This window comes from Lytechinus pictus, chromosome 5 (assembly GCF_037042905.1).
Source record: "Lytechinus pictus isolate F3 Inbred chromosome 5, Lp3.0, whole genome shotgun sequence".
Taxonomy (NCBI): domain Eukaryota; kingdom Metazoa; phylum Echinodermata; class Echinoidea; order Temnopleuroida; family Toxopneustidae; genus Lytechinus; species Lytechinus pictus.
The window spans coordinates 51,390,157-51,405,607 of NC_087249.1; positions in this window are offsets into that span (position 1 = coordinate 51,390,157).

Genomic DNA, 15,451 nt, shown 5'->3' on the forward strand with positions numbered 1-15,451 from the left:
GGCAGGAAATATTGAAACTGCTTGTTACAAGAGGATTACATTTGATTGTACATTTGTTATTAAGATCAAGGGAATGTTAGTTCTTTTATGCACTAGCTTGGATTGATTCAAAATGAATTTGTAAAGTTGTGTACTGAATTCTTTTGTCAACGTTTCAAATGGGTATTAGTCGACTCATTCATGGAATTTTTATATGAGAGAAAAGTTTTGACATTCTGCAAAGCAGGTGATATATGAAGCTGATTGAGAATAGGCCCGACTTTGTTTCGCTGTATTCTGAATAGCTGATCGATCTCTGTTCCTCATAGATGTGTTATAGATTTGAAAATTGTGTTAGCAGTAATGCATTATATCTTAGTGGGTGTTTCATATAGCTGTATCATTTACCACAAGAAAGGGTTTGTGTGTATAAAGCCATTTGTAACTTAAGAATAGCTGCATAAGAAACAGCCCCAGGGCTAGTTGTTTATTTATATCATGTTAACTGCTTTCCTTTATTGTAATCTCAATGTATTCAAGTGATTTATTGTACTCTCATTTCATATACGTGCCATATAATTTAATGTGTTTATACAATATAGCAGCATGTATTGTGCTCAATATGCGATTGTAATTCACCCAACAAAATAAATTTAGCAGGGTTCTATATGGTATTTATTAGGTTGTTATTTAGATCTAGTGATAGTATTATCAGTGATTTTTGTATATTTGGTGAATGCTGTTATGAAATTGTCAGCTCAGTGGTGTATATTTTTGTACATACTGGTATATCTTTTTCAGTACACCACAAACAGTACTCTCTTCAATATCTATGTCCCTTTATTTTCTCTACCTGTAACCCTAAAAAGACGGGGAATGATTCAGCCCCCTCCCCATTTCTCATGGGATAGATTTCTAATCCTAGATACTTGCAACAATTTTTCAAACAATGGTTTTCTTTTGACCCTCGTGCATCTTTTTTCTTTTGAGACCATCTTGATGATGCCTGGATGCGTATTTCTGAAGTTAGGCCTGATTTTGTACCATATTTTTCATCAAGTTTAGTGAAAGATTACCCAATTTGAGTCTTTATTTAGTAATTGAGAGGAAAAAAAAAGTAAATAAGATTTCATGCATACGTTATGATAATAATTTTGGAAGCATCATTGTGTTGTTGGGTTTCTTTTTTTTTTTTTTGGGGGGGGGGGGATTCTGTCGTGGAGATTACGTTACAGGGAACATGCGTGCCAATTTTCAGTTAATGGTGTCAACATCAGAGATCAGGGCCCCGTCTTACAAAGAGTTATAATTGATCGGATCAATCCAAGTATATGGAAATCCATAATGTCATAATTTTTTCTTTAGGAAATTTGCTCATTTCCTTTAAAAACAAAGAGAAGCATACTGCATTGTCATGAAAACGGTGAATGTATGAATTTTACGTCATTTCTAGAAAATATTTGAAACAAACATGTATTCTAAATGTTGACGTTGCTGGCCGTCCATAGTTGCTATTGATCGGATCAATCACAACTCTTTGTGAGACGGGGCCAGATATCAAACCCTCCCCTGTCTTTTTAGGGTTGAATAGTCTTAATGAATAAAATTGACCTTATCTCTTTCTTGGTTATTCAAAATGGCAAATTCATCCTGATAAGAAGCTACATGTAGTTTGAACAGCTTACTCAAAGTTTGAGCATATTTGTTTGACTTTATTGCTTTTGATTTGCTAAAATTATTACTTTGCACTGTTGCTGTTTTTTTTTTTGGGGGGGGTAGACTTTGAGAAGGGCAGAGGTCCCTATTACAAACCAATCTGAACATCTTGGTCCATATTCATAAAATCTAAATTGCCTTTTCACCTTATTATATGGCCACGGTACACAATTAGGTGATCAATTGACTTCAGGTTTTATGGATATGGGCCCATATTTATTTCTTTTGATTACCTTCTGATTATGCTATTAACTGCATTGTCCCTATACTTGCTCTAGTCTGTAGACACAGACCTTTAGTGCATAATGCAGAGTCTGAAGTAGTGAGACTAGATTCCCTATGTACTGTGGCTCTTTGACACAGACGGAAAGTTTGGAGTCTAGGCATACTCAAGACATGGTGTCATTGGTAAAGTGTCAATTTTTAGTCTGCTTGCAGACTAGCTCCAACTAGGCTTTTTCTACCACTGACAGTTTCATATGTGTTAGGGTAGTGTTTTCTCAACCTTCTTTGCCTCAAATTTCCACACAAACAAGTTACAACCAATGCATTTGAAGTTGCATCACACTGGAAGGAGACGGGCCAACTTTGACTTTCATTGATTAATCTTTCTAGGCCTGCCTCCATTCTTTTTTTCTTTTCGAGGCCCAATTTACAAAATGTAGATGAAGAAAAAGATACTAAAATTACAATGATACAGCTAAAAAAAAAAAAAAAGGAAAGATCAAATTCTGTATGGTAAATGTTCGATTTGCAACATTGCCTACCCTACTCGTCCCCAATCGATAAAAATATTAAATTGTTCATGATGTTTGATGTATGAATTGTTTGTTTCATGCTGATCTGGGTTTCATTAGAACTTGTTATAATAACAAATGCGCCATGTCCGTAAAGAGTTTACTATCATCCACTCAAAATGAGTGATTTCAGCAATGTTTGAATTGTTATAGCACAGTTATTGTTATGCGACTTCAAAATAAAGTTGGATCAAAATGTGAAACTTGTATAACATGATAAATTCAGTTCTTTTTTAACTTGAAGGGGAAAAAGGGCTGAACCGGCGTCCACCATCCGTTGAGAGGCACTGTGTTCGGGCATAATGGGGACAATGCAGGATTGGTTTCACCGGTATGCCTGGGGCAAACTTGTCATATAGATTGATCTGTGGTGTTTAAAAGGTTTTTGTTCTCATTTTCTTCTCCATCTGATTTTTGTATTTGATTTTATACAATATGTTTTTAATTGATGAAGAATAACAAAATCAATTTGTTTCCGCCCTCCTGAAATTATTTTTACTATCTCATCTTCCCTGTGTGCTATGTATATTACATAATCTGTACATTGAAATTCAGTTGGACATGTCTTTATTAACAAAATTATTTATGCAAACAGATGTCCAAAAAAAATAACATTTTAAAAGATATGTGAATTATTCAAGAAGATCCGATTGCACGTTTTAAAAAGCTTAGTGATTTTTTCCCAAAAGAGTACATTTCTTGCCTGGATTATTAATTGATTAATATTGATTTGTACTCCTAATCAGTGATCAAAGTGAATAAATAAATGGTTTAAAAAGAATAATATTGCTATTCTAAAATTGTTTGTGTCGTCTTATTCACAATGGGGATACTTTCTCGAATGTAGGGAATCTATTCTCAAATGCCCTTCATGACGATGAAGTCTTTGTTTAGGGTCGGTGAATCGAAAATGCCGTTTTGTCCGCGACTCTGGACATTTTAATTTTTCGTCAGCTCTGAAATGTCAGAAGAAACCACTGTTTCGATTCACCTACCCTCAACAAAGACTTAATTGTGATTTGAATTGCATTTGCTGAGATTGTAGAATTAACTCCGCATTGCTGAGCAAAAAACTCACTAATTCCTCCTCCCAAGACTTAAGCTTCCTATAAAGACCAATTCTGTTTGGATGCTGTTTATATGGTAATTTCTAACTGGGGGGCTTTAAGCACACTTAACAAAATATAATGTATGCATTGACATTGTGATGCCCCTAGCTCACTGCAAACCCATTGAAAATGTTTTCATTTATTTAATTTTTTGAGGGGTTATGGCCGCCATAAGGTGCAGTGATCTGAAGTCTGATTCATCTATACTAGAAGATAAGGTGATACCCAATACTGCTGATCACAAAGTACACTGACCTCACTCTCTCCTACTTTCTTAGACTGGTTTCCCTTAAACAAGTTTTAATAGGAAACATCTTGCAGCAAAAATAGACCAGTTCGGAGTTTACCTCATGGGCAATTTTGGTCAAATGACCTTTCATTTCTTTCATTATGATAGGCAGATTTCAAAGCAAGATATTGTGTAAGCATGCCTTACATAGCAGAATGCAGAAATTGAATAGACCAGGGCCTCGTTGTACAAAGAGTTACAATTGATCCGATCAATCGTAACTCTATGGAAATCCAACAGTGTCATAATTTTTTTCTACAGGAAATTTGCAAAATGTCCTTTGTAATCAAAGGAGAACACCCCAAATTGTCAAGAAATCAATGAATTTATGGATACACATTCATATCTAAAATTTTTGAACAAACATGCATTTCGTATGTTGACTTTGCTGGCTTGCCATAGTTACGATTGATCGGATCAATCGTAACTCTTTGTACAACGGGGCCCTGGTGACTAGAATAGCACTCCAATGAACACTCTATGAAGGTATTTTTTGCATTTCTTCTTTGAATGAATTGGCAATGTGTTATAACAACGTACTTGGCCAACTGTGAAATACCAGTCGCTAGTGGACGCATTGTTGTTTTTTGTGGAACTAATGAAAAACACAATTCAAAAGAATATATGAATAATCAAGACATCAAAGTTGGTGCTTATCTCATTAAATATTAAACCACCAAATCACTTTAGTACCGATGACCTTCTGATCATGCGCAGAATGGCACTCCGAACTGGCTTATTATCTTACACATTACATTAAATCAGTTGTCAATCCAGTTTTTTCATCCTTGGACAAAAGATTTTAAAATATAATTTCAGTATAATACAAAAGAGGAAGTGGGGGTATAACATCATCAGCTTGCTCATTACATATTCATGAAGACAAAGAACTGCTCAACCAAAATAATGCAAAGCTTTAAAATGTCATGACTTTGTTATTCCTTGTCTGATTTTGATAAATTGTTAATGTTTTGTTTTTCTCCCTTATAACAAAATGCATTGCAGCAACATACCTTAGACAAATCAGTTGTCAATCCAATAGTATCCTCCCTGGTGGACAAAACTTTAAAAAAAAAACTACAAAAAGAGTTAGTGGGGATGTGACATCATCAGTGGACAAAACTTTTAAAAATAATATGTCAACAGACTACAAAAGAGTTAGTGGGGATATGACATCAGCTTGTTCATTGCATATTCATGAAGACATATACATAGAACTGCTTCACCAAAATAATGCAGAACTTTAAATTGTCACAACTTAGTTATTTCTTCTTCGATTTAGTATACATGTAGATAGGAAACCAGTTTAGGAAATTGCCATCACCCCATCATTTCCAGAACCACTTCAAGTTAAGTGGTCTTGTTGATCACACTCTCAGCGAGGTCAAGTTTTGCATGAAATTTAAAACCGAAACATGGACATTCAGCGCGTCCCAACATGCACACGCTCGTCCTGTGCATGTTAGACGTGCTACGTCGTACTACCATGTGAGGATTGCTTCCTTACGTATGCTTAAATTAGTTTAACGAGGCAAAGACTTCTTGAAAATCACATCGCGGATGGTTTTCCAAACTAGTTTGGAAGACCACTGGAGATGGCTTCCTAGCCCACGTTGAGCATTCCCATTACGTACCGAGGTTTTTCACCGGAATCCGATACCCCCGCTCTACCGACTGAGCTATCGCGCCTCATGTTAAACTGGTCTCCTGTTGTCTTGCTGTGCTTAACGGCTTATCTTTATGCATGCCATACCATTCTATTTTGAGTTGTAGATTCCCATGACTGCCAAGTATTGCGTACTCGCTCACCAAGAGAAAAAGTAAATTTAAAAGAATATTAATCCTTTCACTTTGCCTGTTCTTAATGCCGCAAGCAACATGAACTGCTCATCTGTGTATTATCAGTCTAGCAAGGAGGTACAACATTAAGAGATTCACTTGATATTTTTCATTGATTATAAATTTCTGTACAGATTTGTCACAGACTTAGTTATGCTTAATTGAATATAATTGTATCTTTTTGTTAACATTAAGCAAAATTAAGGCACACAACAGTTGTAGAAAAATTTAGTTATCATTACAAAGCATATTCAACTTTCTTTATGTACTTTCAGTCTCAGGCCACATTGCTTGGTAGATTCTTTTTGTTTACTAATGAATAGGCAAGAAAAATCCAGTGAAGTGCATGCCTGACATATTTCATTAAGGCAGCATTATTGTTCAGTGGTTGATGTCAAGCCCATGGATGTAGTCTTCTTTGTTAAGTCTATAACACTGTCTGGTCATGTTACTTGGCTAGCTTGCAATAAGTGCTATTTAGTAGGTGCTATGATGCGCAAACATGGAGATCACTGAGAATGTAATGAATGGACTCATGGCTGCTGAACAGTTTCAGATCTGGGTGAATATACCTGTAAACATAACGTGGAAAACCAGAGAGCAATATTTGCAGTATAGCCGGTGCCCAAGATCTTGGAAGTAAGTTGAATCAATTGAATTGGATACATATACAAAAGAAAAGTTTAATCAGTCATAAATATGTCATTTATGTCTGTTTAGATAATGTGTAGATGAATATTTTTAGGATATGAAACAGCAAAATCAAGATAAAAGGTTTATTGAGACAATGTGAAGAAGATGTAAAGGTGAGACCCATATTATAAAGTGTACTACATAAACTTTGATTTTGATTGGCTACTTTTTTAGCCCTGTTACCATAGTAGTTTCTACAATGGTGAAGTTACCATATGTTTACATGTAGTTGTATATTTCCCCTTGTGAAAGAGACCTGGGGCCCCCGTCTTACAAAGAGTTGCAATCGATCCGATCAACCGCAACTATGGAAAGCCAGCAAGTCAACATACAAAATGCATGTTTGTTAATTTGCTAGATACATGTATGATGTATTCTCATACATTCATCATTGTCTTGACAATTCAGTATGCTCCTCTGAGTCCTCTCTGTTTGATCGGATCAATCGAAACTCTTAGTAAGATGGGGCCCAGGGGATTAATTAGGTGGTTTCCTTCTATAGAAACCACTCCTACATATATCTACATGTAGTAAATGAAATGGATTGCATAATCACTTTTGAGGATGCTTTTTCTTTGCAATGTTAGCGATAATAGGCCTATGTAAATACTGACAGGTGGAATTGAAACAAGGCTCTGTGAATTGATCTCTGTATGTTCGACAAAACAATGAAACCCAATATGAATGTTCGAATTTAAGAAGAGAGATATTCAGCTAGCTGCCATGAAATCTTATCTGTATCTCTGTATGTTTGACAAAACAAAACCTTATTTCAATGTTTGAATAAAAAAAAGAGATATTAAGCTAGCTGCCATGAAATCTTATCAGTTAAAATATCATTTTGATATTAATTTGAAGCCTTTTTCATGGTCTCAACACCACATTCACAGAGAATCGTGAATACACTGTAGATTGATGGATAAGATAATCTCACAATGCATTTTCATTATCAAGGTGGATAGATTTTAACATTATAACAGTATCAGATAAAAAGTTTGGTTTGTCTGCAAACTCCTTAATAAAGCTTTAACTGAAAAGACCTTAGAATTTAAACTTCTCTTGTGCAAACACAATAACAGTTCACAATAGGGTACATTACACTCTGTATGCATACCTGCCCAACCCTTCATACATGTAAGAAGAAATAGTAATATCTCCAGTCAAAATTAGGAATAGTTATTTGTATACATGTACTTTCAAACAACAGTTTTCACAAAAAGAGAGGATTCTTAAGTTAATAATATTAGTTTGTAGGTCAAAAAGTAGAAATAATTACAATAGGAATAGTTGGCAGCTATGTGTCTGTGTAACTGTGTTCTAGCTGCACTGTTTTTTTTAAACAATTTCCATTCATGCAGTAGTTTGCCAGAATATCCTTACAATATCTTTACCCCCTGGTAAGGATATCGTAGAATTTGCTAAAATTATAGTACTAAACTCTGAATAACAACAAGCATCTCAAATACTGTATATTATTTAGGTACACAATGTACATTAATTATTTTGGTGGATGGAGCAAAGGTTCTAAAAAAGATGCGAGTGAGCAAACAATTTGAACTCTTTGATACAAACATCTCTAGATTTTGACATATTTAGAAAATAGAAATGTTTGTCTTTCCCTTTTTCATTTTCTTTCCTTTCCTTTTTCCCCCCGACAGACTGACCCCAATCAATGTACCTGATCACCTTGCATATCTAAGACTGAATTGGGGCCCCATTTACTAAAGAATTTGGGATTATGATAATGTTGTCATGGAAAAAATCATGGTTTCATGGCTCAGCAACCAATACAAATCAATTAGTATAATAGCAAAGATACATGTACATGTATCAAATGGGTACTATAAAAGTTTACATTGTTTTTGGACACATATATGCAAAAGAGCACTGCAATTAATACAGTTTATATATTCCATAACTTTCTTTTTATTTTGTTTATCCATCACATGATTTTTCACACATTTGAGGTTTCTGTTCCATGAATGTAGATATACAATGCAGAATTTGTTATAGCAAATATACTGTATTTAAAATGTATACAAGGGACAGCTACTACAGTACATGGTGTCATAAATGTTAAATCATTAAAAAAATAACCTATTCATTTTGCTTCATCATTTTTTTTTCATAAAAAAAATTTATTGTAAGCTAAAACCCTATAGTGTTGGATAAAAGATTAGAAAAACAAAAAAATCTGAGTACCGGTAAACAAAAATCAAACAGCAAATACTATGCATTATACATGTACATATTAATAAATGCTTTTATTTGTTGTTCTTTTTACATCCATGAATGAAGCTTTTCTGCGATATACAATATTATCCATACATTATATTCACTGACTCCATTATTTGATAATACCTGGAAACAATTAAGTACAATTTCTTTGCAATTCATAACACCCAATACCCATTCACATAAAGTAATAATTTTTAGTTCTCAATTTCTGAAGAAAAACACTTTGATGCTTGATGAGATTAGGCGTGTTCAATCAGCCCAATCTTTTTATAAACTTAAATTTCTAAATTCCATTTATCATTACACACTAGTCTGCAAATTCCTTTCCTCCCCTGTGCCTTTTTATTGAAATAAAAATATAAAATGAAGCTATAGAAAAAGTTTTTATTCAAATAAGCTATGGCAATCAGGTAATGAAACCAAACGTTCTTTGCAACCAAATAATCTGTAATCATCCTGATACTATGACAACTCCATTCAATTACCACATATAAATATGAGCTCTTGTGTAGCCAAACAAAGGGTATTTACCATGAGCAAAATGTTTCTAACAAATGGCATCAGGGCAGACTTTAGTCGACAAACATTGTTTTGCTTTGTATTTTTGCTCTCAAACATTTGCCATTTTATATCAATATGGACCAAAGCTGATAGGTCATATACGGTATGTAAGAGCACTTGTGCTCAAGGTAAAGTTCTACCCCAACAAGGAATTGATTGAATAAATAGAGAAGAATTGAAAAACATAAACACTGAAAATTTTATCAAAATCAGATGTAAAAAGGGAAATAAATGACATTTTAAAATTCCATTTATTTTCACGGAAGTGTAATATACACAACACAGTTGATATGCAAATGAGAGACCTGGATTCCGTAACACAAAGGTTAGCGATTAATCCTGGGGTTGCGGAAGCAGGGGGGGGGGGTGGCTGGGGGTGCTTCAGCCCCCCCCCCCACTTTTTTCCAAAACCATGTACAAAAACGTAAAAAATTACCATATGATTGTGATTTTTTGCATGGTCAGCCCCCCACTTTTGGCTCAGCCTCCCCCCCCCCCCACTTTGAAAACCGTTCCGCGGCCCCTGTAATTGTACACTTGATTTTCACGATTGAATGTACATTGTAGTCAATGGAATCAATCATAGAAAAATGTTCTACAATCATTGCTAAGCTTTGTGTTATGGGCCCCAAATGATGTCACACACTTAATATTTCTTTTGGAGTATAGAATAAGTTGCGTGGTGCAGTGAATAACGCATCACCGCATTGACCAGAACATGCACACGGAATAATTTGTAAAAATTGTTTATTTTATTCGATTGTAATCCTTTGTTTGGATTTGAAATCCATAAAATAAATGTGAAACTTGCACTAACGCGTACCCCCAACCCCCCCCCCCTGCCTTGTTTCTCAAAGTCTTGTCATGATAAAAATTGCATGATTTCTATCACAAGTTTACACTATCAGCCAATCAAATTGAACGATTTCAGTAGCTTTAAACTGTTCTTGCAAGTCTGTTATTACAACAAGTTTTATGAAATGGGCCCCAGATGTTCACTAAGCCTAAGGAATCAAACCATGTTTTTAAGTACAATAAGGAAAATATTGAAAAGTTCATAAAATGAAATAGAGAAGAAATAGTGGGTAGTGTCATCGGCTCCCTCATTTGCATATCGACCAGACCAGGACTAGACCATGATTTCATGTATGTTCTGTGAAATCAAGCAAACATTCTAATATCATAACTTTCTTATATAACATCCAATCCTGGGTCCCATGATAGCAACTCTTGCTGGAATGCAAACTTTCATTGAAAGAGCCAACCAGGAAGCAGAATTTTCACTTTTGTCATGGTAGTTGACATTCCAGCAAGAGTTGCTATCATATCCACCTTTTATGAAATGAGGCCCTGATTATTTTTTTAAGTGTTTCTCTTGTTTGAATTTTTCTCTATTCATTCAAATAAACTCATTGTTTAGGTTGACTTTGCCTTAAAATATAAATAATAAAAGAAATATAAGACCATGAAAAGTATAATTCTTGCAGTTAATAAATGAAATCATGTACCCCATTTTCCCTGGAAATATCTGAGGGTGTTTTTCAGACATGTTAGAATATTGGATGAATAAATTATTAAAAGAGAATCGGGGAAAAAAATTATCAAAGAAGGTACATGAACAAATAACTTTAAAGATTTTTTTACTTTATGTCAAATCCAAATTTTCAATGAATTTATGCATCATATTTCTTCATTTTACATTATTTTCTGTCATTTTATTCCTCAGTACCTTGATAATAGACCAATTTGTTTTGTGGGCTGGTTTTTATGGTAATTTCTTTCTGTTCTGGGGGCTTCAAATATGCCTAACAAAAAGCTCATTCATGCACTAGCATAGCAACAACCTGATTCATTTCATTACTTATTGAATGTCCCTTTCTTTCAGCCTCCCAATAATGGTCAACACAAGGTACAATACTCTGGCACTTTCATTGATATCATTCTAATAATCAAAATCTATTTAAGTCATAAGAGAAGTGTAAAATTCAAATAGTAACATAATCAAATCCTCCAGTAATGATTATTCATTATGATAAAAAACGGATATTAGGTTTAAAAATTCATTCTGAACTCAAAGACAATTATCCATTCTTGTTAGGATTGCATACATCAAAATATATTTTCTCCACATGATACAAGAGGGGCCTTGACACAAACACAGTTGTGAAGCACAGCATCTGTTCTTACTTGGCCACAATAGGATTTACAGTACATTACTTTTCATGATACTCACATAATATTTTGGCTGATCCACATTATGTATTTAAAGTGTTATAAAAATGCATCTCATAATCGAATTAACAACAAAAGAAAATGATGACTAAAATGGGATGCCCAAAATCTATCCTAACCTTTAAAAAAAGTTGATCTCCCATATCATATTAAATTCAAATTGTAGCATAACCCCCCCCCCCCCTCCTCAAAAGAAAATCTTAAAATTCCATTTATTTTCACAGAAGTATAATATACACAACACAGTTGATATGCAAATGAGAGACCTGAGTTCCGTAACACAAAGGATAGCAATTAATCCAGGGGTTGCGGAAGCAGGGGGGGGGGTGGCTGGGGGTGCTTCAGCCCCCCCCCCCCACTTTTTTCAAAAACCATGTACAAAAACGTAAAAATTACCTTATGATTGTGATTTTTTGCATGGTCAGCCCCCCACTTTTGGCTCAGCCTCCCCCCCCCCCACTTTGAAAACCGTTCCGCGGCCCCTGTAATCGTACACTCGATTTTCACGATTGATTGTACATTGCAGTTAATGGAATCAATCATAGAAAAATGTTCTACAATCAAAGACAATTATCCATTCTTGTTAGGATTGCATACATCAAAATATATTTTCTCCACATGATACAAGAGGGGCCTTGACACAAACACAGTTGTGAAACACAGCATCTGTTCTTACTTGGCCACAATAGGATTTACAGTACATTACTTTTCATGATACTCGGTTAAAATTAAAAATATACCCTCATCATGATAAAACAGTTTTTCTATACAAGGGGTTTGTTTTTTTCCTCTCTCTCCTTTTTTCCATAGATGTTTAAAATAAATCTGTTGTCAACAAACAGGTACTCTTTTTTCGCAACTTACGAGGGCCAAGTTTAGCATTGGACGGAAGGGGGCAAATCACCCTTTTCCCCTCACATAATATTTTGGCTGATCCACATTATGTATTTAAAGTGTTATAAAAATGCATCTCATAATCGAATTAACAACAAAAGAAAATGATGACTAAAATGGGATGCCCAAAATCTATCCTAACCTTTAAAATAAGTTGATCTCCCATATCATATTAAATTCAAATTGTAGCACAACCCCCCCCCCCCCTCCTCAAAAGAAAATCTACATCATCCCCATAAGGCCATAGCTCCCGAAACTATATAGTGTCGACCATCATTCTGTTTTCCATCAGCTAATTGGCCAATATGTCAAATGATTTAAGAATCATTCTTTAATTTGGGGGTCTATAACAAATTGATATTTAATAATTCCCATACTCAATTTTCTTGTGAGTCCAATGCTTTTTTTTTTTACAACCAGGTGGGTGTTTCATAAAGCTGTTCGTAAGATACGAATGACTTTACGCACGACTGTTGATCCTTTCTTGTGCTATGTGATATCCCAATATAATTGATTTATGACCTAAGACCATGTTTCAGTCATGCATAAAGTTGTGCGTAACTTTATGAACTGCTTTATGAAACACCCACCAGACTGTACATAACCCTTCATGCTGACTTGTCAATATCTTGTCATTCCCAGGCTCCAAACTGTTTGTGATCATGAAGATGACTAAGACATATATCTTGTCATTCCCAGGCTCCAAACTGTTTGTGATCATGAAGATGACTTAGACATGTGCACACACTAACATCTTGAGAATACAATTTTTCTACCAGACAGTACATAACCTTATGAGGTCACATATTACAAAATGTAATTGTTAATCGCCAGACTTTACCGCTTGCTCAAAGAGAAAATGATGAGGTGGACTTCAATGTGCTATCGTGGACAAAGCAATTTCCCACTTGGCTGGCTCTCACAGAAGCAAACACAGCATCTATTGTTATTTTATCAAAACAGAGAATTCATACCTCACACTCTGCAAATATTTATGGCAAGAAAATGAATTAAATGAGTGACAATGAATAAAACTGATTTGTGTATACCAGTACAAACTTCAGACATTGAGGAATCAAAAATTACAATATGTGATTAAGAAATCTGATCAAATACATCTGTGCCATTTAATACAAATGACAATGACATGTACCCATTCTGCATTTCATGTTATAATGTACGTAAGACTACCTCTCATTTTATTTTAGAATGAATGTGCATTCTAAATAATAACAACAAGGGTATATCCAACATTTCTATTAACTTTTGAATACTAAATTCTGTAATTCTCGTATGTTTGTACTCTGTACAGGAATTATACACTGCTACTTGGCAACAGGTTGAAATGGATTTGTGTGGAGTTGTACTATATAATGCAGCAATAATGAAATTTTATAAGATACAAGCATACCGGTGGTGTATCTGGAAAACTTCAAGCACTTTAATAGCAGGGCATGATTTTCTGATTGATAAAAAAAGGTCAAAGGTCGCCGTCATTTCTAGAAGCACCTACCCACTGAATATCTTCTCACAACTAAAAACAGTCATCAAAATTTTATCTGGGGAGCAAATATCTGAAGAACAATTACATGTACCATATCACTTTGGAAGAAATTCAGGGCACAGAGGAATAACATAGCACCAATAAATGCACACGGGCTTGAAATCAAGAATATTGTAAATGGCAGACATGTTACAAGAACAGCTAAATAGATATATAGTTACTAGGTCCCCCCAGAAAGAAAAGTTGTTGATCGTAATTAAATGAAAGTACTATCAGCATGAGAATAACTGTGCGGCATCGAAGTGATGCCACTTCTACAACTGATATATATGATACAGCGAGTGCCCAATATTCACCCTAATTAGCATATGAGTATATAAATATATAAAGAATGATCCGACTCCATCTCATGGCTAAATTGAGCCCACCTCGTCTGCAAATCATATATCCTGATATTCCACTTACAAGTGCCCAAAATGAATGAAAAACATTTTAAAAATCCAAGCTGGATTAACACAAAAATTGTTTCATATTTCATGCTTTACTTGATATGAACTATCATGTAATTGGGTCTATGTCATGTAATATTTCAAGATTTTGAACACAGTACTAATCATTTAGCATTTGATTTACAAAATTATATTCCTCCACCTTTAAACATTCCTTTAGCGAATCATTACTGTATTTACAAATCAAAAGAAAAATAAAATTCAAATATACAAATGAAAAATGAAAAGATATACAATGTGAAATGACGGCTTGTTCACGAAAGCTCATATCAAAAGTATAAGCAGGATATCAACAAAGCAAATTAATACTTTATAAAAAAATATTGTTTTGTATATATAGCGAATTTAACAATATATTGCAAAATTCAAGACTTTCTGACATAAAAACTTTCAATGCAAGTCATTTTATTAGTTTTTTTCAAATATATGAGAATTCTATGAGCATTAATAGGCCAACATAGATATATATTTTGATCTTCCCCTCAACTGTGTTTTTCTTAATTGTTGCCAAATTACCATACCATATTCTCCAATTTGACAAATTCTGGCTGTCTGATGATTGAAATGTTTATTCTAGCATGGAAAACAGGGTGGGGATTTCTGTATTTGGACAATCCGTCTTATTTCTGCCCAATTTATATTAAACCCAAATTCTAAAATTGTTACATTATCATTCTACTTATTAACATTGTAAAATTGTATGGGATAAGTTGTTGAGGGTAGAGTTTCACACTACTATACTTGTTTAGGGTGCTTTTTGAAACCCCATGCACACACATGATATCCACTGGTCTATGGAAGCGCCACCCAGAGGATGCAAGACTTAAGATTGATGCTAGATCTAAAATTGAATCAAAATTGATTGCATGTCGCATGCAATGAATGACCCATCAGATAAATGACACTTTTTGAGAAGAATAAATTTCAATTTATCATAAACTGAACCCGTGGTACCTAATCCCAACATGATAAAATGAATGATTGAGGAGCATCTAACAGTCAGTTTAACTGATGAATTCGCAATTTTTCATACCCTGCAAAAATCATACTGGTTAATTATTCTTCAAATTGTTGCCTGCATACGAAAGCTG